This window comes from Pseudopodoces humilis, chromosome 3 (assembly GCF_049639895.1).
Source record: "Pseudopodoces humilis isolate 2021_Gansu_Grassland_sample_001 chromosome 3, ASM4963989v1, whole genome shotgun sequence".
NCBI lineage: Eukaryota > Metazoa > Chordata > Aves > Passeriformes > Paridae > Pseudopodoces > Pseudopodoces humilis.
Window position 1 is genome coordinate 179703 of NC_142202.1, and position 8661 is coordinate 188363.

At 54.6% G+C, this 8661-nt stretch overlaps 1 protein-coding gene across 3 annotated transcripts in view; it reads right to left on the reverse strand.

Annotated features, from left to right (window-relative positions):
- The window catches only part of SLC24A3 (solute carrier family 24 member 3), a 108501-nt gene extending 100528 nt beyond the window's left edge, over positions 1 to 7973 (reverse strand). Inside the window, exon 1 of one of the 3 annotated variants that reach the window (XM_088053580.1) lies at positions 7921 to 7973. The gene's annotated coding sequence lies outside the window, so the exon portion shown is untranslated. Of the gene's footprint in view, positions 1 to 1194; positions 1269 to 6938; positions 6999 to 7920 lie in introns of those variants that run through there. The other 2 variants (XM_088053581.1, XM_088053579.1) reach the window with 2 other exon arrangements.
- Between the last annotated feature and the right edge of the window lie 688 nt (positions 7974 to 8661).

Here is an 8661-nt window from a genome sequence, read left to right on the forward strand (position 1 = left end):
ATAAAAGTCCAAAGTTCCAGCAAGTACTGTCTCACACGGCTTTCTCTCTGGAGTCCACATCTGGACTCCTCTTCAATGCCTCCTTTTTTCCAGAAGAAAAAGAACCAGGACCTTTCCCTGGAGTCCTTGGTACAATGCTCCTACTCCCAGGAATACAAAAAAAACCCAACCCCACCCTCAAAAAAAACAAAAACCAAACAAAAAAAAAACCCAAAACAAAACACAAAAAAAAAACCCAACAAAAAAAAACCCCAAAAAAACAAAACACAAAACCCCAAAAGAAACCCCAAAAAAACAAAAACCAAAACAACTGACCTAAAAATAAAAACAAAAAAAACAACTCCACAAACAAACCAAAAAGAAACACAGCAATAAAACCTCAGCTTAAACATCTCCAGTTCACATCAAGTTTCAGTCTTTAATCTGGCCTGTAGTCCAGCCCTTTCTGCTGGATGCAACATCCTGTCCTGTTCCCTTCCCTTCTTTTCCCTCCAACAATCAAACATACTGAGAAATCCTGTTATTTCCAGAGTCTTCTCAGCCTGCTGCTAAAGAAAAGCTTACCATCTAGAGACTGTACCCACTTTATTTTCAAGTCTGAGTGCTAAACTGAAATCCAGCCACGCAACAGTATGGACACAGGGACTGCGCCTATTTCCTGTCTCAAGTACAGCTGGTCCTCTGATGTACCTGTCTCCTGGCCAAAGCGATGGAGGCCTCAATGCCCTCCCAAATTCCTGGGCACAGCAGGCTTATCCCATGGCCACCTCCCCACCCCAGTAGCTCCACTGCTATGGGTCCCAAGCTGACAAGATCGGGCCTCAGTCTCACCTGAACACTCGTTTACCGGCTCCTGTGGAGACATGACCTTCTGCAGGAGGTGATGCAAGAAAAGGGAACCTAAACCTTGCTGTGAGACAAGACAGAGGGAACCGACCCCGAGGGTTCTCCAGCTCACTGCAAACTCCAGATGCCCTTGGCAGTAAGTAAGAAGGACAGGCTGCTGAGGGCTGCAGGAGTCTGACAGCCCAGCAAGGATCCCACAGGGAGGAGAGACAGAACGCCTGCATCCCTCTAGGGTCAGCCAAGAACCCATTCACAAGCTGCAAATTACACACATTCACCACTTTGTTTCCAAAGGCTTTCCCCTTTGATGTTGTGAGTAATGCAGAGCAGCCACAAGGGTTTACTCACCGTGCAGTCCTACTCTCCTGAGAGCATGTCTACAGGAAGGGATGATTACCGTGGAAGGACCTCGCACACGCTGCCCACACCTGGGCATGCCCGACCACTCCTGCCTGTAAAGCCACAGCAGCGGAAAAAAATTAGGATGAGGTTACCAGTGGCTCTTGGCATCGGTCTGATTTGGCTCCTGCTGATCAAACCCAGAGCAGAACAAAGCTTCTGAACATCCCCAGTGCTCTCCAAAGCCCCAAGCCTAAAGACTGCTCTAGAGAAGGGCAAGGAAGGCAAGGCTAGAAAAAGAGTAAAAACTTTAAACTAAGGTTTTTTTTTTATTTTAAAAATGCACTGCTGCAGCTCATCTGCCTGGCGGTGGGCTGTGAAAGGCAGGGGGAGAGAGAGCACTGCACGGCACTGTCCCACCACCACACAGCACAACTCCGCTGCCACGCCCGCAGGAGAATCCTGTGGCTTCGGAAGCTGCTACACTGGATCCTAAGGTGCATCCCTCAGACCCTGCACTCCTGCAAGCCTCATGTGGTTTTCACTCCAAAACACAAAATTCTGAAGTTTTCAGGCACAGGTTTCATGAAACCTGGCTGTTTTCTTCAAGTTTTTTATTAGGGAAGGCTCTATGAAAACAAAATTTTTCTATGCTCATTGACAGGAAATCCAGAAGGGGTAACTTAAACCACTCCAAAGGAACAGAAACCAGAAAAAAAAACCCATGATCTTCCTAGCCATGAGAAAGTAGCCATCAGTTTAAAGAACAGAGATAAAACAAAGTGAAGTGTCCCTGGGACAGGCTAACACCTAGAAGCAGGTCAGGTCTAGGGTGAGGGGAGTTTTCCAACTGCAGGGCTGGATGCTGATCTCCTAAATGACCCTGTCCCACAGCAGCACGGACTTTTTTCATGTCCATATCCTCCCAAGAGGTTGCAGGCACTAATACCTGCCACATGGATATGTGACAGGTTCAGCTGAGTCTTTTGAGGATCTCTGACCAAAAATGGACAGTGTGACCGGCCTGCCTTTTCTAATTATGGACTAGTGAAGATTAGCAGCAGGAGGGAAGTACCAGGAAAGGGCTGGGACAGAACCAACCAAGCATGCCCACCTCCTCATGAGCCCTGCTGTTCTGTCCACAGCCTCCACCCAAGGGCTCTCTGGGCATGGCCTATTAATGCCCCTCACCAAGTCATTTCAGTGTGGCGCTAACTTGACAGTAAATCTCCTTTATTTATCCTTGGCTAGTTTTCTGCTGGGTTAGCCTGCTGGAAAGGCTCAGCTAAGGGCCACCCACCATGCCAGAGCCCAGGCAGGAGGCACCAAGGAGGGCAGGAGCAGTCACAAGCCACGGACAGACCAGGACTGAGCCCACACAGCTCCATCAGCACAGGCAGGTGTGCAGCACAAGCCCACCTCACCTCGACAGGTTCAAAGGAACATCAGCTGCTGAGTCCTCCTGAAACTCGCCCTCTCCCAGCCTGGTGTTCTCTCTGCTGCTGAGCAGCTGGGACGGCCAGCAGCGCTCTGCCCTCACACCCTGCTGAAGCCAGAGCTCCTGAGCATCCCACATCCTCATCCCAAGCACCACGACCCCATGGTTCCAGGTGCTGTGCCAGAGTCCACCTCAGGCACCCAGCCTTGGCAAGCCAGCCAGCCTGGCACGCTGCCTGGTGCTCCCACAGCACCTTAATGAAGTGGACTGCAAAACAGACCCTGAGATGTGGGAGTTGCGAAGGCAATTCTTCAGCCCCAGCCAGGTGTGCAAGCCCTGCTCTGCTGGCAGCTGAAGCTGACAGCCAAACACGGCTCTGGGCAGGTCCCCTCGCCCCTGCAAGCAGCACCGCGTGTCCCATCCCTGCTGCTCCCTGAGCTGCTCAACGCAAGGGCTCAGCCTCAGTCTGCTGTCAGTGCAGGACCTTGAACAAGTACTAAATAAATGAACAAGTCATTTCCTGCAAGGCCAAACACACTCCCTGCCAAAGAGGTCACATACCAAGCTCTGGCCTGATGCCTCTCCCCAGTTTGTGAGGGTAAATTCCCATATCCAGGGGTCCAGCAATTACAGCAATACATCTGGGCTAGGATTACTCACGCTGAAGCTAGGATTACGCTCCGCTGAAGAGGTGAGGAAAACAACTGCTTTTGTGCTTTCACTGCATGACCTCTGAAGTTCGGTTTGGGTTTCTCGGTTCGCACAAACCAAAACATTCAAATGAAATCAGGGAGTTTTCGCTTTAACTCTCAGCTAGAGGACCGGTATCTGTCCCACCAAGGTTCTTCAGCATTATTTTGGCAGTAAGGAAATCTGTAAGGAAAAGCCCTTTGAGGCAGGGCCCGTGACAAAGCGGTCAGAAACAAACAGCCTACGTGGCTCATTCCAGCCTTGCAAGCTCCTCCAACCAGCACAGGGGTGGAAGGCGGACGTGCCCAGGATCTTTGCTCCCCATCTCTCATCACGCCACACAGGATTGTTCAGAGGCTTTCTGAGAGTGCGTTTCCACGACATGGATGCTTTCAACACACCACAGCCCACAAGGAGCGGGCAAATACCAAAGTCCTGTGAAAACAGCCTGAGCTTCACTTTTAGGGAAGTCTCAGAGCCAGTCAAAATGCACCCGGCAGGCCCTGCTCCACCATTCTGAACACTTCAGTCCCATCAAGTTTAAACAAGACTTAAAAGAAACCCGGATCTTCCACACTTGAATCACACAGGCAACTCCATGTGCTTGGATGTGCCCATCCCCATGAGTAAGGGCTCCAGAATCAGACCCAGCTTTTCCTCACCATCCTACCAAAGACACAGACACAAAGAAGATGAGAAATCCCACATCCCACTGACTGATGCCCCTGCTATTTCTGCTGTCTGTGACAGCAAACTGGTAAAAGGCCTGACTCAGAAACCTCCCTTGAAAAATCTGAATCATTACAACTTACATGAGACCATCTTCTAATGAAGCTTCCACTCCTCCCTCTCTTTAGAATAGAGAATTAGAGTCAGGCTGATGGGGGGGGATAAAGAGGAGAAAAAAAAACAACAACTAACTTCACACTTCGTTTGACCCTTTCTGTGCGGGTGGCAGTCAGGCAGCCTGTGGTTGGCAGCTGGATCTGGGGTCTGCAGAGCTGTGCTTGCTCTCAGTTACACCTCTCAGTTATCAGTGTGACCTCCTTAATGCCAGAGCATAACCACAGACTTACACTGCCAGCAAGTGAGAAAGAGGCACCCCAGCTGTACGATCACCGCCCAAACAAACTGTGTGAACTTGGATTTATCCTTAGCACCGTATCTATTTCCGAAAGCTCGGCCTTTGTGGAATAGAGAGATCATTGGAATGAGCCTCAGAGAGCAGTATAATGTTTTAACACTTTGTTATTATTACACATCATTTAGCATAAGGAGATGTCAAACTCACTTCACAAAGTGGCCTTGTTTTTGAGACCCAGCCAAATGAGACATGGAGAGATCTGATTAAGGCCCTCAGAAAAGCAGGGGGAGCCACCAGAACAGAAAGCCAGAGCTCGTGCCCTGTCCCTTAGAGCTGCCTGCTCCAGATGGTTTATCATCTAAACTGCTGTGGTTACCTGCATCTCCAGAAGGGCTCTAGCCTGTTTCCTGCAGGGACGTGCCAGCACACACACCTCACAAGGAGGCTCTGGCACCCAACACCCTCTGCACACCCAGGTCAGCAGGGACCTGAAAAGCCTGGCTCCTCCCGATCCAGGCCACAACTGAAACGGTGCCTGAGGGGAAGGGGACTGACAAGGAAAAACTGCAGCACTCTGTGTATCGTGCAAAGAGGTGATTCAAGCCTAAGGTTTCTGAGCTGGATCGCACCTTGACACCAAGGCTCTCCAGAAGCAGCAGTCACTGCAGCATCCTGGGGAAGCCTGCACCCAGCCTCAAGCTGCCATCAGCCTCTCTAGCATCAGGGATGTTCGGAGCTGCATATGCCACGTGCGCTCCAGACACACACAGTGAAAACTATCCCGGAGACTCCTGGCAGGGCAGCGGGGAGAGAGATGTCATTCAACCCTTCAACACAAAAGCACCACAGTCTAGTCAAAAGTTTGTGTTGGATCCTAAATGCTGCATTTTCATGTGGGAAAAATACTGGAATAGCTACTCAGAAATACACCTTTCCACCACCTGAGCACAGCACAAATGCCAGAGAGCATCAGGCTGCACCTGAAGCTCCCCAGAGGGCTTTGGGCCTGTGCAGCTCCAGCGGGCGCTGTGCAAAATTTCCACCTGTGACACGATTCTTCCCGCGGCTCTGCGTGGCAAACGCATTCCTCACCTCTCAGATTTACTTTGAGCAAACTCTGACCACAGCGTGACAGGCTCCCAAACTGAAGCAAAGCAGCCAGAGCCCTGACACAAGTCTGCTGCACCAGCTGGAAACACTTTGGCAGCCCAGGCAGAGCACAAACGCACCTGTGCCTTTACAGCACCAGCCTTTACAGCAGATGGAGCTCCTTCTGCACAGGCAGGGACCCCAAAACACGGGATGGCAATGAGCACTGCACTTCAGAGAGAGGAGCACACTCTGTGCCCTTTTAAAACAGGTGTGAAAACCACCCTTGCCACATCATCTATTAATATTTTGTGTGGCAAAGGCAGCAGCATGCAGCCAGTCTGCTCAGCTGGACACAGATCATCTTCCCACCGACCTGAAGGGGGAAGAGAGGACAGGTCTGGCCCCAGCACCACAGCCCTTCTCACCTGCAGCCTTTGAAGTTTAGGTAAAGGAAGGATGGATATTGGTGTCACATATCTGCATCTTCCATGCTGGCAGACTTGAATATACCTCAGTACACGCATAAACTCCTGTTTACTTACAACAATGCTCATGTTTTTCCTGCCCTTCTTGGAAGCAATCACCACGTTTGTGAGAAAAAGCATAAATTTTAGAAGCCATGTAAAAAAAAAAAAAAACAAAAACAAAAACCAATTCGATTAAATTGATGACATAAAAGTCCCAAATCTTAAAAACCCATCCCAACATCGTTACGCTCCACAAGAAACACTGCGTCCAAACCGTAGCTGGTGTTTGTGCTCTTCCCTGAACATCAGAGCATTCCTCACACCATGCTGGACACCGTGAAACCCTTCAGACACGTCTGTTTATTTAAAAAGCAAATTCGAGTCACGGAGGCGTACGCTCTTCTTTTCTTAAAGGCAAATAAGCCTTGCCTAAATTCTGCTTACATTCGCGGCTCCGCAAAGCAACAACGCGAACCGCTCCTGACCGGCCCCCGCGCAGCCGGAGCAGGGCACCCCCGGCCGGCGGCACCGTCCCGGGGCGGCGGCCCCGCCGGAGGGCTCCGGGCCCCCTGCACCCGCCGGGACCCCCGGGGCGGGCGGGCCCCGCTCCGCCCCTCAGCACGCCCAGCTACACCAAGTTTAGCGCTGCTCCCGGGGCCCCCCCCGGCGCGCAACGCCCGGCTCGGGGAGCCCCGGCCGCGCCGACCCCCGTGAGGGAGCCCCAGCCGAGCGGCCCCCCGTGAGGGAGCCCCGGCCGCGCCGACCCCCGTGAGGGAGCCCCGGCCGCGCCGACCCCCGTGAGGGAGCCCCGGCCGAGCGGACCCCCGTGAGGGAGCCCCGGCCGGGCCGGCCCCCGTGAGGGAGCCCCGGCCGAGCCGACCCCCGTGAGGGAGCCCCGGCCGAGCCGACCCTCGCGGCGCCGCCCTCCGCTGCCGGGCCCCGCCGGCCCCGCCGCCGCCCCCCGCCCCGGCCCCTCAACCACCGCCGCGGCCGGCCAGCAGCAGGGCCAGCGCGGCCAGCGCGCACAGCTGTCCCCGCAGCAGCTGCCCCCGCCGCCGCCGCGGCCGCCGCCGCTCCGCCGCCGTGCCCGGGGCGCGCATCGCGGTCGCTCCGCTGCGCTCCGACCGCTCCCCGCGCCGCGCCGAGCCCCGCCGGGCGCCGCAGCGCCGCCTCCGCCCGCCCTCCGCGGGCGGGACGGGGCGGGGGCCGCACGGCGGCGGGGCTGGCGGGGGTCGGCCCCTCCGCGGCCGGCCCGCTCAGCCCCGGCGCCCCCCCCCCAGGTTCCTGGGCGGGGAGGGGGTGGCCGCGCATCGCTTTCGCTGGGCATCGCTGTATCGCGCCTCTCGCCCTCCGAGGCGCTCGGGACCTCTCTGCATCATCGCCGGGGCTCCGGCCTGTAGCGCCCGGGCAGTGCTGCACACCCAGCGGAAAAGCCCCAGCGCACCGGTGCCCCCTCACCCGTGCTCCCGGGGACAGCAGGAGGCAGCCCTCGCTGCCACTCCTGCGCCTTTCAGACACCAGGGAGGTTTCTCACCGCGAGTGGTTGTGGGCTTTTTCCCCCTGTCACACTCTGCCCTGAACTTTTTGCGGGGTGAGCAGCCACCTGCCCCACCTGCCCTTTGGCCCGGTACTGTGCGAGCCCTCTTGCTTCCCATCGCTGTGCTGGGCACCCCGGTGCCCCGGCTGACACACCTCTGGAGAGCTGTGCCACCTGCTCGGACGCAGGACAGCCCACACACAGCCCCGCCAGCCCTCCTCTGCTGCGGCTGCCGGGCTCCAGAGCCTGGGCCGGCCAGAACCTTTCTTCCCCCTTGTCGTAATTGCTGCTGGAACACTGACACAAAAGGCTGTGCTGAAGCTGGAGTGTTGTGCGCACACGAGGGAACAGCTGCCACCGCAGGGCCCGCACTTGTGCAGACGCACCATTATTCAGGAGGGGCCCTGGAGTTGCATGAGGGATCTACCTTTTTGGCTGGAGAGCCACCTTCGGCTGAGATGAACAGGAGAGCAGAAGGAATACCTCTGTTCCTAAGGTGCGACTGTTCCCCAAGAGCTGCCGTGGCTCGCTGGACACAGACTGAAATGAAAGTAAACATCATTGTCTGTATTTGTGGTTAGTTACCAACCTTTCTCAATGCAGTGTCGTTCTGGGGACGGCAATGAATTATATGCACCCACCATCTCCTGAAAGAGTTTCTGCCAGTTCTGAACTTGACCAGGATGTTAGTTTCCAACATTTCCAAGTTTCCAACCCTGCTTGTGCTCCCACAGACTACTTTAACAATGCTGGTGTCCCCGTTAGCCCAGGATAGGCAGAGCCAGCTCCCACCCAGACAGTAAATGGAGTTGACAACTGGCCTAGGATGTAACTATGGAAGAAGTGTTTTGTTTTGGTTTGTGTTTTTTCCGGGTAGGATACACTCCCTTCCCGCTGGCAGGGCAGGTTTTATCCCATGGTAAACAACTCTGAAACCTGTAGCGCTGTCAAACACTCCAGCAAGTCACTCCAGCTGAGGAAAGAGAACCTGACTGTCCCACTGCTGCCTCTGATTGATGCCGTGAGAAAGCAATCAACCCACCACGGGGTGAGAGGGGCTTGGGGGTGAAAGCACCGGTTGCTGACACAACAGAACGCTATGACAGTGCTTCTTCTTTGGTAATTAGTACAACTGTGACTTCTCAGGGGTGAGGTCACCTGTAATCCC